Source organism: Myotis yumanensis, unplaced genomic scaffold (genome assembly GCF_028538775.1).
Source record: "Myotis yumanensis isolate MYYU_CA2020_CCGP unplaced genomic scaffold, mMyoYum1.0.hap1 SCAF_7, whole genome shotgun sequence".
Taxonomy (NCBI): Eukaryota; Metazoa; Chordata; class Mammalia; order Chiroptera; family Vespertilionidae; genus Myotis; species Myotis yumanensis.
The window spans coordinates 2,500,997-2,515,662 of NW_027223758.1; positions in this window are offsets into that span (position 1 = coordinate 2,500,997).

Below are 14,666 nucleotides of genomic sequence, written 5' to 3' on the forward strand. Positions count from 1 at the left end.
TCTGGTCTTCTGTAACAAAAGGACCAACCAGGAACTAACAAGCACATCTACAGAAAAGCAGGTGCCCTTCCTTCTCTCCCATCTCCCCCGCACGCAGTGAGTTCAGGTCGGGAGCTCATCCCTGTGCCTGCGTGGCTATGGCTTTAGTTCACTTGGAGGCTCTCAATAAACTCTGGATCCATTAACCATTTTTGTCCGCGACTTCATTCTTCCATTTTGAGAGCCAATGAACTCGGACTCAACATCCACATTTCGGTTTCACTTGTACCCCATATAGGCAGCTGGCTAACGAGGGTGGGTGCAGAGCAGATTTTCGTGGCTGACGTGCTGCTCCCCCACGCTGCTGGCAGTATTGGAATAAATGCTCATAAATTATTCAACCCTGTCCCTGCTTAATTGGCTCAAGTAGTGACAGGCAGCCTGGACCCCTGGTGTCCAGTTTCAACAGCTCAGAGCTGCTGTGAGTGACCGCTGGGCCTCCACCAAGGCAGCTTCCAAACCTACAAATGCTTCCGTGGTCCTCGGAAAAGTGCAGAGCATCCGGGATGCCAGGGGGCCACACTCCCAGTTACCCACCCTCCAGTCCGCATGTGTCCTGTGCCCCATGCCCTTGGGGACAGTCAGACTCCAGACCCCATTTGGGAGTGCAGGAACAGCCCCTTTCGGGCCAGCACAGGACACAAGGGACACAGGTCCCCGGGTGGAAGAGTGGGGAGCTGGACCGCGTGGTATCCACGCTGAGCAGCAGCCTGGCCCTCAACAGTAGAGCACTGCCCGCAGTGGGGCCGAGCCACAGAAGGACACAGCCACAGCCCAATCTGTGTGTCCAAGGCCGAGAAAACACATCTAAACTGCAAGCGGACGCCATGCCCAGCACTGGGACCAGACCCAGAGCCACCCTGAGAACAGGCCAGGGACGCGTCAGGGGCTTTGGAGATAGACAGTGAACCAGGCGGGTCCCTGCACCTGGACAGCCAAACAGGTACGGCTGGGCCCAGAGCAGAGAGGGAGGTCTAGACCAGCCCACCTGCCAGGGCCCCAGGGCAGAAGGAAGAGAAAGATGGGGTGGGGAGCTGAGTCTGAGGGATGGTGTAAGAAATAAGGAGAGCCCCCCCATCCAGGGGTCCCGGTAGAACACAAAACATGCCCGGGAGCCTGGCAGCATCTTTCCTCCTGCAGGAGGGTGCCACATGGCCTGGGAGCATGCGCACTGAGCAGGCTGTCCGCTGGCCTTTTTAATCCTGACGCATGTGACCTGTCCTCACTCCTGATTGGAGCTCAGGCACATGGCCGTCCGCGATTGGCTAATTCAGAGGGAGGGGTGGGCCTTTGCCATTACAATATGGCGTCCCCGGGGAGCTGGTCATGGGGCCAACATGGCGGCTGTCTAAACTGTTCTTTGGCAGGAAAGGTGACTTGTTCATTCTCACAATTCCCCCCTTTTCTTTATTTAAACTCTGTCTTCGAACTCGCTGACATCCATTGACTTTCCTGCTCTGCAGTGTCCAGGAGACTGACTGCGGTTGGGTCCATGCGGTTCCGACTAGCCCTTGGATAAGACCCCCACACATGGGATGCTGTGACACCCATCACTGCAGCTCCCCATCAAAGGGGTGACGTGGGCACCATCGCGCCTTCCACTTCCCAACCATCGCTCCAGGGAATTGGAGAAGGAGCCTCGGTCCCAGGCTCCCACTCACTCGTCACTAAAGCTGCCGGTGCCTTAGGCTCAGCGACGTCCGTGTGCCGTGTTGTCAGGGACGAATGTGCAGCACTGGCCCCAACATGACACCTGTTCCTCCTCCTTCTGCCTGTTCTCCCAGGCAGCCTGCTGCTGGCCTCTAGCTGCTCACTCTCGCTTTAGCTGCATCTCTAGTGTAGTTAACAAGCCTTTGCTGGTTCTAGAAAATATAACTAATCCACCACATTCTTGTTCACAGTGGCCACCAGCACAGGACAGATTTGAACCCTGTGGCAATCTGACTTCTAGCCTTAAACTCCTTGGCGCCCCTCCTGGAACCCCCATGGGATCTGTGTGTATATGGGGATCAAAGGAGCCTCCCGGACTCTCTCTCCTCTTCCTAGTCTGTCTGTCCATTGAAAAAGGTTTAGGATGTGCCAACGTGAAAGGAATAGCCATTGTATCAGAGCGCACGGTCCACTCCAACTGCTGGGCAAGGCCCAAGTCAGGGTCCCCATGACACCACCAGACATCAGCATGGGTACCGACAGTGCAGCACGATGGGCTTCTGAGGATGCTCGGCCAGTTACACACCCGGATACATTTCTCATAAACTCCGAGCACTGTTCCCCCTTGAGAGGCAGGAGGTGTATTTTAGGTTGGAGGGCGGGGCCGGATAGTTTTGGGGGGTCCTTGCTCGTTACCTCTGTTGAATGGGAACAACAGGGCGAGAGTCTTACAGGAATTGTTTCCCAGGTGGTGTCCTCCTGGGACAAGGCAAGCACACATTCCATCCCGTTACTGTCTGAGATCCATCCGAATGGGAACGGGACCACTTGGGCCTCTAGTCTTCCTGCTGTGCAAGCGTAACAGTCGCTTTTAGTTAGGGCGAGTACAGAATATCTAATCCATTCCACCCAGGCTTTCGTTCCCTTATAACCTACTTCTATTTGCATGGTGGTGGCAATGGCCTAGGGGATCTTGTCCTGTGACATCTACTCCTAAATCTAGTCCTAGCCAATCTTTTGACCTAAAGGCTGAAATATCCAAGTCATTCAAGTGATCTATAATCAATAACTTAACTGGGTAAGCATGATCCAGATTGTATACCTTTCTCCAGCCCACATTGTAAGCCCCTGCAATTTGCCAGATCCCTAAAGCAAAGAGAACTCAGTACATGATGCTTATTAAGACAGCTCACAGTTTTTAGCATCAATTTCAAGGGGACATGTCCTGGTATGGCTGTCCAAGCTGAGGTGTGTCCGCCCTTAACCCGTGTGTGATGGGTCCAACCTCGCTCTGCAGTCCAAACAGCAGTCTCTGTGGTTAGCTTTTCTGTACAGAGGTCTATGTCCTTCTGAGCCTCTTTTAACAGCTCTTCGACACTTCTATCCTTCCAGTTCTCTAACTTTTGCAATTTTCTTGAGATGTCAGGCCAACTATTGGTGACAAAATGTAATTTTAATATTCCTTGGCCCAACGGGTCCTCAAGGTCTGGCCCAGAGTACTTTCTCATTTAATCTTTTAGTCTTGGTACAATTCAGAAAGCCCTTCTTTGCCTTGCTGAATATTAAAGGCTTTATTTAGGTTCTGAGACCAGGGAACTGCTCCCCTAATCCCTTTAATTATTAGTTCCCTAAGATCTCTCGGGTCTCATATGGGCCTCGTTGTTAATGAAAGGGCGAGGGCTAGGCCCTCCACCTTGCCCCAGGGTAATGGCTACGCCCTCCATCTTGCCCTAGGGTAAGGGCTATGTCCTCCATCTTACCTTGGCCACGTGCTTGGCAAGGAGCTTCTTCCCGGAAGTCTAAGACTCTGCTAGCCACACCCAGGAACAAGACATCGACTTGCGCCTGGCCAATCGGCAGAGCACAGTCCTTTCTCCTCCCCTTACTCCAACCCCAGCTATAAAACCCATCTCTACTCGGGGTTCTGTCTCTCAGCCACTTGGCTTGCCATTGTGTCGGTGAGTCTGGTGGACGGGGAGCTCAAGCTAGCTTGAAATACAGATTCTTATGCTTTTGCATCAGATTGGCTGGCTCCCTGATGTGGTTTCTTGGGGATCTTGAAATCTGGGCATAACAGTTAAAGTCCCACTGGGGCTCCCGGGTTTGGAATTCTTACATCTGCTGGAAGCACACCAGGGCCAGCCAGGTGCTCCCTTTCCCAGATAGCCATAGCCGACCTTCAAATCATTCCCCTTTCTTTTTCTGAGACTAGTATTCCCACGATAGACATTAACTCGGTCTACGTATACACTTGTGGGCCCCAAAATGGGTCTAGCTGGTCAGCTAAGCCATGTGGGTCTTCCAGCAGAGGTTTTAACTCTTTTTTTTTTCTTTTTACTGCTCCAACTCCTTTCACAGCCTAAAAAAGCTGGTATCTGCTGGTCGTGGCCTCAGGGCCGGTTGGAACCTTATCAGGGTAGCTCTCCTCCTGAGGGGGTGGCTGGAATTGTAAATTGCCATCTTGGATGTTCCCTCAGATTGTCCCTCAGTTGCACAGGGAGGGGAAGGCAGGACAAGGGATCCCCTTCTCTGTCTGTCCTTGTTCTCTTTAGGCTCCTCTGCCTTTACAGGGGAAGGAGGACTGGCCCCTTCCTTCAACAAAGCACAGTCAGTCTCCTCTTGAGTGACAAGACTTTCATTATTAACAAGTTTATAATTTTTACTGAAAAGCTTTATCATAAACCCTTCATTTTAGTTACATCTATTTATTATATCTTAAAAACTTTGAAATTTTAAAGCCAACTATTAACCAAAGCATTTTCTTGACCAATTTTGTAACAGGGATAACTCACTAGTCTTCAGTGGCTTTAATGTGAAAGTACTATTTTATTTTATTTCCCTTTTGAAAGCAGGAATGCCTCCACCGCCTCCCCTCCCGCTGCCCCTTCACTGCTAGAGGGTACTTCTCCAGATTGTTCCTCCAAGTGTTATGGGGAAAAATAGAACACTGGGGACTAGTTATGGTTATGGGAAACATTAATTATGCTGTTAACCATGATTGCCCTTTCTGTTCAAAGAAAGGGCATACCAACCTGGCTGGGAGTTGTACACCCCCGGGACCTGGGAGTCAGCCTTGGAATGCGGCCCATCCTCATTCAAGAACTGCTCATTATCATGGAAACATTAAGATTGTTGCCCAACCTAGCTTGTATAGCTTACTTCCCCATGCCTGTAATCCCTACTTCCCCCTGTTACCCTTGTCCCTATATTCATAAACCAAGGAAGAGTAAACTAAAGTCCATAAAAGATAGAAAGCCAAAATTTCATTACAGACACACAGACAGAAATCTCACTAGCTAAGAGTTTCTGGTGGCTAACACCCTGCCAGGGAGAGCAGGATGAATCCCCAAGATTAAGAATTCTTGGCAGCTGCTGGGACGTTCCTGCCATCTCTGTCACGTGTTCAGCCTCACCACACATAACTGGGCTTCCCCAAAGCGGGACTTGCCCCATTTTTAAAAAATTAAACAAACAACAAAGAGATATAAAACATCAACAGGAACACTCTAATACAGGAATGTGCAACATACTAAAAGTTTACACCACAGAATGCCCTGTATTAAGAGCCATTAAAGCAGAGCGATGTCTTCTGTTCCTGGTTTGGGAACTTGCCTCCCCAGAACCTCAGCATTCTCCCAATGGACTATTTAGGGGGAATGTATTCCCTTGGCCTAGAATTTCTGCTTCCCATCCTTGGCAGGTCCCTTGTGACTATGTACTCAACCCCCCCTGTTGGAGGTTTCTCGTACTCCCTGAGATCTGCTTCGTCCCTCTCTGCCGCTTCCCTTGCAGGAGAACGGAACCACAGATCAGAACTCCACACTCACTTTATGTCCAAGACACATCCCAGTCACATATGCCCGACCTCCGAGGACACCCAATCACCAAAGTAGTTCTTAGTCCAATTCCCACCTTGGCTCATGCATGAGGTCACCTGATTGACGTGGGTCTTGCTTGGGCCCTTCCTGCATTGCTGGCTGACTCTTGATCCTGAGCTCAGAGTCCTCCCAGGGGTGATGGCTGTCCCTCCTCACCGAGGCCGCTGCAACTTGGCAGCAGGGCACACCTCCTCAGGAGAGGGGTCCAATTTCCCCCTGTGATGACAAACGGGATCCTGGATGCACCCCCAAACTGTAAGAAATAAGGTGAGCCCCCCAAGTCAGGGGTCCTGGTAGAACACAAAGCACACTGGGAGCCAGGCAGCAGGCAAACATCTTTACTTCCAAGTGGAAAGGTGCACACACATGGTCTGGAAGCATGTGCACCCAATAGGGTGTCCGCTCAGCTTTTTAATCTGATGCACGTGACCTGTCCCTCACTCCTGATTGGAGCTCAGGCTCACAGTCTTTCATGATTGGCTAATTCAAAGGGAGGGGTGGGCCTTTGCCATTTCAAGATGGTGGCCCCCAGGGAGCTGCAGGTCACACGGTCAACATAGCGGCTGCCAAGTCACTCAGCCCAACATGGCGGCAGCTAAACTGTTCTTTGACAGAAAAGGTGACTTGTTTATTCTCACAGCGGAAAGTTTGGTGGCTTAATGGCAGAATCAGGAAGGCGCCTGAGGGCCGCGAGCTTGCTCCCTTGCTGTCCCAGCAGCAGGCCCCTGGCGCTGGCTGCTGGCTCCTGGCTCCTGGCTTTGGAGCATGAAGAGCTATTGCAGATGTGTCTTTGTCAACAAGGAGCAGAGCTGGGTTTATGGAGAGACAGCTCCGGGCTCAGCTGGGAGCACGGTGGGTGGGGCAGCAGGAGGTCGGGTCCCTGCCAGGACAGGAGCTGTGGTGTCGGTGGCGTCGGGCCCTCTCCTGAGCCGATGGCCTCGGCTTCGTCAGGATGAAAGTAACAAAATGATAACCCGCCCAGGTGCTTTTGGCCATCCACGTAGAACGTGCTGGTGATGAAACGGGGCCACGCTGCCTCACAGGCAGGGGGCACAGCTGCCCCTCCTGGCGGGACTCACTCTACACGAGTGACGCTAGTTCAGGGGACGTGTCCGGCTGTGTCTACTCAATACGCTAATCAATAGGACCTAATCGACAAGGTCTGCGTCCCCTTCTACAGGCACCGCACTGGTCCTGACTCCTGGCTCCCGTGTGGAGGCTGAATGCCCAGTGTTCCCTCCCCATAAGGGACCAAGACCGAGAGGGCTCACTGGACCTCATTGCCCCCATGAGCCTGGGACAGGAGCAGCAGGGACAAGGAGACCAGATGGCCCAGGACCCACCGTGGGCCAGGGACCTGGGGACCTGGGGACCTGGGGTGGGTGTATCGCAACCACTCTCATGGCAGCCTCAGGGAGCTCGGATGCCCGTCAGTGCTGGTCAGAGGACTGGAGTACGAGAGCCCTGCCCGCCCCCGAATGTGCTGATTTGAAGATCCGGTCCCTGGCACGGGGGCGCCTCTGCCTCTGGAATTAGCCCCTAGTTCTGGAGATGGGATGGTGTGGACGCCCCTGGAGTCGGCAGGCTGTGGATGTTGGGGACCTGCCTTCCCTGCAGGAGCTCCCCCACCCAGGCAGGAGAGCTGGGCATGGAGATAGGGGTGGAAATGCGGGGCAGGTCAGGCCCCACGCCCCTTGTTGGGAACACTCCTTCGCTGGGCAAACTTGCCCCGGAAATGGCCTCTGGGCCCACAGCCGTCCCACTGGCTTGGGCTGGGGGTCGAAGCACTTCCTCTCCCACCTCTTCCACTGGCCTCAGCAGCTCAGACCCAGAGCCATGCAGCCTCCCCAGCCTCTGGCGTGTCCCTGCCGGCAGACGTCCACAGCCGCCGCCGTTGCGTTGCCGGGCACCCCCACCCTCACCGTCTCCAGCCCATGTTTGTGGGAACTCAGGCCCCTGGAAACTGGTCCCGAAGGTGCTGCAGGGAGGGTTCACCTGGCCTGAGCATCACCTCAAGGCCATTGCTCCCGGGAAGCCGCAGACCCCCGCCTGGTGTCAGCAGTAGGAGGAGCTTTCTGAGTCGGCTGCGCTCGATCCCCTGGTGAGGACATCCCTGCTCACCAAGCCCAGGGTCGGGGGTGGGAGGCTGAGCCTGGCCTGAGATCCTGTGGCAGAGGGTCCGGGGCTGGAACTTCCCAGCTGGGGGTCTTGTGGGTCACACGTGCCTCCCGAAAGCGGGGGCCCCAGGGCACAACCTGGAGAGGGGCCTTAGCTCGGCCCTCCTTGCTCAGGGCGTGGTCGGGCCCAGGGGCCAGCAGGGGGCAGGTCCCGATTTCCAACCCAGGAGGGGCTCCTCCCTCCATCGGAGGCCCGGGGCCTGTGGTGTGGGGACTTCATGGGCAGCAGCCAAGCCTGGTCTGGGCAGGGTGCACGCCAGAGGGCGGGGCCCAATAAGATGTGATGAGACTCCAAATGGCCCATTAGTTGGGGGCTCAGACCTCTCCAAGCATGAGGGACTGTGGCCAAATCCTGATGTGCTCTTGCATTGCCTCAGAGGGGCCCGGCCTTGGGGGTCTCATGGCCTCAGTCCTGGGGACAGATCTCATGGACACAGATGGGTTCTCCTAGGCGGAGTCCATCTCTACTGGTGCCAGGTTTGGGGCTGAGAGCACAAGGTGGCTCAGAGTTGAAGGAGGAGGAGGAGGATTGGAAGGAGGACTGGAAGCTCCTGGAGGGTCACTTAGGCCTTCTCCCCCACCCAGGCCTGCCCTCCGCCACAGTGGCCTCTGATCCGCTCAGCAGCTCCATCCATAGCAGAGTAATGAAGACCTGGCCCTCCCTCCTCCTCCTGTCCTGGCCCTTCCTTCGAGGGCGCTGCATGGGAGGCTCCGGCAGGCGGCCAGCTGGCCGGGACAAGGGCTTGGCTGTGCCTCTGGCCTGTCGGGACATTCTCCTTTATTCACAGGGAGCTGAAGGCCAGGGGCAGCGCCCGAGGGCTTGGCTGTGCCGCTGGCTTGAGGGGCAGCAGGTGTCAGAGACCTGTTGTTCAGGTTCAGGTTCTGGTTTGGGTTCGGCTGCCGGGATGGAGCCCCAGACAAGCCGCCCGGCAGCCGGAGCCTGGCCCATGAGCTCTGAAGGCCCTTGAGCTGGGGTGCTGCAGGGACCCCTTAGCTGTGGGCACAGGGACCTCCCCTTGAAGGAGCAGAGGAGTAATTGCCAGGTGACTTAGTGGCAGTGACAATTCAGCAACTCCAGACACCCAGCCGGTGCCAAGTCCCTCCTCACGACAGGCCCCTCGCAGCTGAGGAAACAGGCTCAGAGGTGCCAGCCCTTATGCTCCCGTCTAACCCTCACTCGCTTGCTTGCTGGGTCAATGGCGAGCCTGGAGACAGACCCAGCGCTCATCATTCTTCCTTATTACAAGCAAGTCGTCACTCTGCAGTGTTCCACCTGGAGGCCGGGCCTCCTCTGGAGTGTGTCCAGCAGAAATTAACTGCTTAGCAGGGGGCAGGCAGGGGGCATGGGGTGGCGGCAGGGACACTTAGAGCTGGGACTGGGAGCCCAGCCAGTGGGGGATCAATACCGATGCCCAGATACAAAGAGCCTGTAGCTGGTTCCGCTGTAGGGTACCAGCTGCACTTGAAGGTCGAAGGTCTTCCAGGGAGAGGAGACCTGCATGGAGATGGAGACTCCAGCATGGAGCACATCCCCCGCCCCTGCCCCCAGGGCTGTGGGAAGCGAAGGACGCTGGGCTAGGTGTGGTCTGCTGGGCAGCAGGCCCTGCCTGGCTCCCACGGGTGTTTCCCAGCTTAAACCCAGATCGTGGGAGAGCGCCGCCTTTGGGCTGCTGTCCACTCCCCCTGCAAGGGAGACACTGGTGCTTTTTAGATTCCAAGCTGGGAAGCAGCCACCTCTCTCCTCCCACTGGTCACAGCGCCTGTGCGGCCTCCAGGAGACAGGCACAGTATCTGCAGCGGTTCTCAACCTGTGGGTCGCGAACAATGAAAATATATCCTGCATATCAGATATTTACATTGCAATTCACAACAGTAGCAACATTACAGCTATGAAGTAGCAACGAAAATGATTTTATGGTTGGAGGGTCACCACTACATGAGGAACTGTATTAAAGGGTCGTGGCATTAGGAAGGTTGAGAACCACTGGGTCACTAATGGGTGTGTGGAAGGGAGTGCGGTCCGAAGGGGGGACATGGTCCGATGTCACATTTCTGCAGCATGTGGCTTTCAGAACTCGTGCTACCAGAAACGGGCCAAGATGGCGCAGAGCTGGCCTCTCCCTCTGGCGAGAGTGGGGGGCGGGGTGGTGGTGGGGGATACAGACAGCTGGGTGGGGCGCTGTCCGTGGTGCTGAGGGCAGGGCCTGAGGGGTGTGGTGGCAGGTGGAGGCTTCTGGCCCAGGAGGACACTTGTTTCCCCGAGTGGTCAGGGTGGCCTGGGGGCTGGACACAGCACCCTTCCCACAAGGTCTCACGGGACTGTGTGCTGGACAAGGGCTCCTGCCGTGGGATCAGACCCCAAGGCCAGGCCAGGTCCCCCTAATAGTCGGAGAGAAGGAGCCCAGGCCCAGCCTAGGGCTGTGCTGGGCGGGGTCCCCTCTGTGCCGGGGAGGGTCCCACAGGCAGGACTGGTTGAGGAGACTGCTTCAGGGACAGCCTGGTCGGTGACCCCAACCGGAGGGAGGGCAGGGTGGCCTCGCCAGGCCAATGAGGCGAGAGCCACTGAATTCCCTCCTGCTCCATTTCTGACAGGTGACAGGACGGTCGCCGTGGTGAGCACGATGGCTCTGACCCCTCCCAATTCCCAGCACCCTCGCTCCTGCCTGACCCACTGTGGTCATCCCTTTCCCTCCTGGGGTCTCACCCGCTGCAAGTGCAGGGGCAGCCCAGACACCTGGGTCCTCTCGGCCGAGTGGACGGGTCCGGGCCAGCGTGGGGTGGACGCGCGGGGGCCCAAGTGAGCTTGGCCTCCCTGGTGCCCGCTTGGCAGGCCTCTATTCATCCCTCCACCCACCAGTCACCCAGCCACCCCTCCACCCACCCACGCACATTCTCTCACTAAACACATGTGCACAGCCACGGCCGAGAGCCAGGCACCCTGTGTGGAGCCCTCATGAACTCACATTCCTGGTGGGGGCGGGGGGAGGCCCCTGGAAGACAGGCAGTATGATGTCGGGGGTGAAGAGTCCGGGAAGGGAGAGGAAAGGGGGTGATAGGGCAGAAGTGAGGGGCTAGAGACAACACATCTGGAAAGCTCAGTTCTGAGGGAGCCCCACGCCTTGCCTGTCCTCTCTTGGGGGTATTTGGGCTTTGAAGGGCTGTGGCTGACCCAGGGAAGAAATGAAAGAGCCTCGATGGCAGTGTCGTTGGTGGGACGAAGGTTTGGGCGGGCCAGGGAGGGACATCCCTGTCCTGTAGCTGAGGCCTGGGTGAAAGGTGAAAGGACACGCAGGACCCTGCCTCCCAGCATCACAGAAGCCCCACTGGTCCTGGTGCTGCTGGCCGCTCTCCTCCCTCCCAGGCCAGCCTCCCGTGGTCCTCACATGCTTCCCCCACACTCTGTGCGGCTTGGACTGGGCACCCAGCCAAAGCTCCCACCTTTAATTCAAATCCCTGTTTATGTCAAGAGCTGTTACCATGGAAATGTCCTTGGGACAGGGAGAGGGTGGAGAGGGCAGCAGTGGGGGGTGGGGGTGGGGGATTTTTCCTGCAGAGACACTTTCCACTCCAGAGGGGCTGGCATTGGCTGGGGGTGCATTGGGAGGGGCCTTGGAGGTGCTGCCTCCCTAGCCCCACTCCCATGATCACCCTCAGAGGACACGTCCGGCCACAAAGGCCGGAGGCTGGGGGGTGGAGGTGCCCACGCTCCAGAGTTGGTCTCATTTGTCTGTGAACCAGGGTTTCCTGTCCTGAGAAACGGTTTCAGGAGCAGCCAGGGGGAGGGGCCTTGAGGTCTGGAGTAAGACTAATTCAGAGGCTTTGATGATTACAAGGTTCCCCAAACCAGTGATTTCCAGGGGCACAGGTGGGGAGAAAGGCCGTACAAATTGATGAGCTAGGCCAGTGATGGCAAACCTATGACACGCGTGTCAGAGGTGACACGCAAACTCATTTTTTTGGTTGATTGTTCTTTGTTAAATGGCATTTAAATATATAAAATAAATATCAAAAATATAAGTCTTTGTTTTACTATGGTTGCAAATATCAAAAAATTTCTATATGTGACACGGCACCAGAGTTAAGTTAGGGTTTTTCAAAATGCTGACAGGCCGAGCTCAAAAGGTTCACCATCACTGAGCTAGGCCAATGAATCTAGCTGCATCAGCAAACCCACGTGAGGTTGGGCAGAAGTGTGTGCGTGCACATGCAGGCAGTCCTGTGTCTGCTGGCGCCAGGAACAGTGGGCCTGCTGGCCTCGCCAGGCCCTCTGGCTGAACTCACCTGTGGGAATGGCCAGGAGAGCCACCATCTCGACTGCTCGAGCCAAAGTGAAGGGAAACAGCTCAGTGCGGCCGCCTGTGGCTGCCGCAGCCCCTCCCTGTGCAGACTCCAGCCCAGGGCAATCCCAGCACCCACCAGGCCAGGGGTGGGTCCAGCCTGACTGCTGAGTCCTTGGGCCACATCAGCTCTAAGTCTGAGGCTTCCTGCATCGGAGCTGCCTGAAGACAGTTGTCATAATGACAGGTTTGGAGACCATCGTCCCGGCTGAATAGTCTCTGAAGGTGAGAGGCCAGAACCTGGAACTTAAGCAAACGCCCCTGGCACCTGCCTGAGTAACTGCCCATGTTCCCTGGGGCTACGTTCCTGTGTGCCCCTTCCTCCAGGAAGCCTTCAGAGCTTGGCCCAGCTCATCATGCACCTGTCTCTTCCCTGCCTCCAGCCTAACACTCATGGGAGCACCGAGGTTCACAGGCCCAGTAGGATGAGCCGAAACGCAGAGGCCCAGGGAGCAGCCTCACCTGGAAAGTGTGCCGCAGGGTGATGACAAGCCCCACTTCTCAGCCAGTGACAAGCCCCACTGTGCCCCACCTTCCAGACTGCCAGCTGCGTGTGGTGATGGCCTCTGCGTCACAGGCATTCTGACATTGTTGGAAGAGATCCCGCTGGGAGCGCAGTTGGCTCTTCCACTAATAAAAGATTGAGAAATGGGATCTGCAAACTGTGACCTCCGGCGCTGTCCCTTCAGCTTGTTCTGTGACAGTGTAGAGTAGGGGACTTCTCGCCAAGATGGGAAACGAAGGGGCTGAGCACGCTCTCCCACTCGGGAGTCACTAGCACTCGCCACCCTCCCTGGGAGTGGGGCTCCGGCTGGTCTAACCCTGGGGTTTGCCTGCCACAAGGCGGGGCGGGGGTGGGGTGGGGGGTGGGAGTGGTTCAGGGCCCTCCTCCCCTCCCTGGCACCCAGCCAGGGCCTGTTCACCAGCTCCTGGTTCAGTCCAACTCTCCAAGCAGCTTGGAGAACATTCCAGTTCCTGGCACAGAGCTGGCTCTTGATGGGGCAAAGAGATGCCAGAGGAATCTAGGTCTGGCCCTGCCTGTGGGGCTCGGGTGGCTGAGGAGGAGGAGGGGCGAGGGGCCCTCCATGGGGGGACTTTGGCCTGCCTTTCAAAACAGGACAGAGACCAGACCAGGCTCAGGGTCTGTGGGTGGTGCGGGGGAGGGAGATGGGTCGGCTGACCCCGAGGCTTCCCCAGGGCAGGCTCCTTGGGCTCCAGGGAGGATAGACCATGGGTGCCACCAGGACATGGTTTCATCAGGGGCCCTGGGACAGGCTGTGCCCGTGGCTGGACGGAGGCCAGAGCGTAGACCCTGAAGACAGGTGGCCTGGTTTGGAATCCCACTCCTGACTGTGTGCCCCCGGGCCCGTGGCTTCTCCTCTTCGCCATTTCCTCGCCCATTTGCAGGGATAAGCCTAGGAGTGTGGGCGGGTCTCAAGGGCCGGCCAGCACCCGGAAGCCTGTGGACAGTGAGGCCATCCTGCTGAGTCTGCGCGCTCAGGCCCAGCATGTGGAACTGTTGTCCCGGCTCAGAGCGACAGGCAGACGGCTGCGGGCATGGGGAGAGGGCGGGGCTGCGGCCAGAAGCCTGCGGTTCCCAGAGCACCTGGGCCTGGGTGGGGAGACCCAGGAGGACCTCGGACAGTCTGGCTTTTCGGGGGTGGGGCGCCCGCGGGGAGGAGCGCAGAGGCTCGCCAGCCCCTTTCTCTGCCCCCACTCCGGGCCCCAAGTTTCCGTTTGGGGATCTTGGTCCCTCGCAGAGCCGGCGCGGAAATGGGGCCTCACGTTTCTGGGCGCGCCCTCGCCTCCGGCACAAAGCGGCCCCTGCCCGCCGCTCCTTTGGCGCCTGCTGCTCTGCGGGCCGCCGGGACCTGTCGGAGGGCGGAGCACCTCGAGTCTGGCCCCGAGAGTTGAAGACAGTCAGGGGCAAGCGGGTCTGTTCTCCCGGCACCTGGGCCCCAAGCCCTCCGGTCAGCCGGCGGCCACTGCCCGCAGCGAGTGCGGTGGGGCTGTCCTCACACCTCACAGCACCCGGGCTCGCAGGGCGCGGAGGTGGGGCCGGGCGCCCCGCCCACGACCCCGGGCTCCGGGGGACAGGCAGAGGGGGGTGGGTTCTTTCCCGGACGCCTCGCTGGCCAGGCGACAGGGACGTGTCATTTCCAACTGCAAAGCCAGGCGGAGGCGGTGGAGTTAACCAGACGCGTGCAGGGCGCCCGCCTCGCGCCTGGGGCCGCTGGGCGCGCGGCTGCCCTTCAGGCGGCAGAGCTGGGACTCGGGTGGCAGCCCGACCGGCGCCAGGATTCCCGGGTCGCACGCAGTGACTACTGCCCCCACCCGTGGTTCGGGCACGTCTCCAGCCCCGGGAGGACGAGGGAAACTTTACCCCCGCGCGGGCCAGGCACCGCGTCCTCCCCTCCCGTCCTTGCCCGGCCTCCGGCAGCCTCCCTCTCCTCTCCCTCTCCTCTCCCTCCTCCCCCTGTCCCTGGTCCCCCGCCTCCCCCTCGTCACCTTCCCCCTCCGCCGCCTCCTTCTCCTCCCCCTCTTCCCTCCTCCCCTCTCCCCGCGCCGGAGGCGGGCAGGGGGCG